The sequence below is a fragment of the Mustela putorius genome, unplaced genomic scaffold (assembly GCF_011764305.1).
Source record: "Mustela putorius furo isolate JIRA1106 unplaced genomic scaffold, ASM1176430v1.1 tig00537295_pilon_pilon_pilon, whole genome shotgun sequence".
Taxonomy (NCBI): domain Eukaryota; kingdom Metazoa; phylum Chordata; class Mammalia; order Carnivora; family Mustelidae; genus Mustela; species Mustela putorius.
Genome location: NW_025422433.1, coordinates 757,915 through 759,318, shown reverse-complemented (window position 1 = coordinate 759,318; position 1,404 = coordinate 757,915).

Here is a 1,404-nt window from a genome sequence, read left to right as displayed (position 1 = left end):
TATATTTTAACATGGCTGCTGGGTTGGGAAACTCCCACCCTCTCCAGCCCAATAGCTCCTAGTGACGAGCACAGCAGAAATGCATACATGGTTTCACCAAGAGACAGGTTCCCACTGTTCACAGCAGCACCCTTTGTAATAAGCAAAACTGGAAATAACTCAAATGTCCATCGGTGAAATAACAAAGTATAATATTACCACGTGGCACAACACATACGCAATTAGCTGTGACTAGTGGCAGAAGCCAAACACAAAAGCATGTATACTGCTTTGTTCCCTTCATATAAGATCAGAAACAAGCAAAAGTAGCCAATCGGGTTAGAAGCCAGGAAAATTACTACCTCAGGTAGAGGTGGGAGGCAGGGAGACACTGCCTGAAGGGGGCACAGAGGAGTAGGCAACCGAGGTGCACAGAGTGTAGTCACGTGGGTGCTTCTACTTCATGAAAATTCATCCCGCTGGACGTTTAACCGTTTGCACACTTTTCTGTACACCTTATACCCAATATGATTTCACCTTCACCCTCCAAAAAACTCCCACAAATATATAAACATTTCGTAGCAAGAGGGAGCTAAATCACAGAATCAGCTTTCTGGTCCCAGAAAGGCAAAGGCACATTATACTGGGCTGCTTTGTTTCTGCTGAAGGAAAAAATTGTTTCTGATGGAGTGTGTGCAGTGAGATTCTGCAGCAGTCTCCCTCAGATCTAGAGGAGGTGGCCGGGATTAAACGGTGAGTCTTAATCTTTTCAAAGAACTAGCTCCTAGGGGTGCCTGGCTGGCTCAGTTGGTTAAGCCTCTGCCTTCAGCCAAGGTCATGATCTCAGGATCCTGGGATCAAACCCCATATCGGGCTCCCTGCTCTGTGGGTTGTCTGGTTCTCCCCCTCCCTCTGCTTGCTGCTCCTCCTGCTTGTGCTCTGTGTCTCTGAGTCAAATAAATAAAATCTTAAAAAAAAAGAATCAGCTTTTAGTTTCTTTGATATATTCTACTGTTCTTTTGGTTTCTATGTCATTGATTTCTGCTCTAATCTTTATTACTTATTAAGGTTGTGTAGTTGAGAACTATCTTGTTCCTTTAGAAAGGTTTGTTTTGCTATATACTTCCCTCTTAGCCAGCTTTGCTGCATCCCAAAGATTTTGAACAGTTGTGTTTTCATTTTCATTTATTTCCATGAATTTTTAAAATTCTTCTTTAATTTTCTGGTTGACCCATTCATTCTGTAATAGGATGCTCTTTAGCCTCCATGAATTTGGGTTCTTTCCAGCTTTCCTCTTGTGATTGAGTTCTAGCTTCAGAGCACTGTGGTCAGAAAATCAGTTGAGACCTGATTTGTGACCCAGGATGTGATCTATTCTGGAGAATGTTCCATGTGCACTAGAGAAGAATGTGTGTCCTGTTGCTT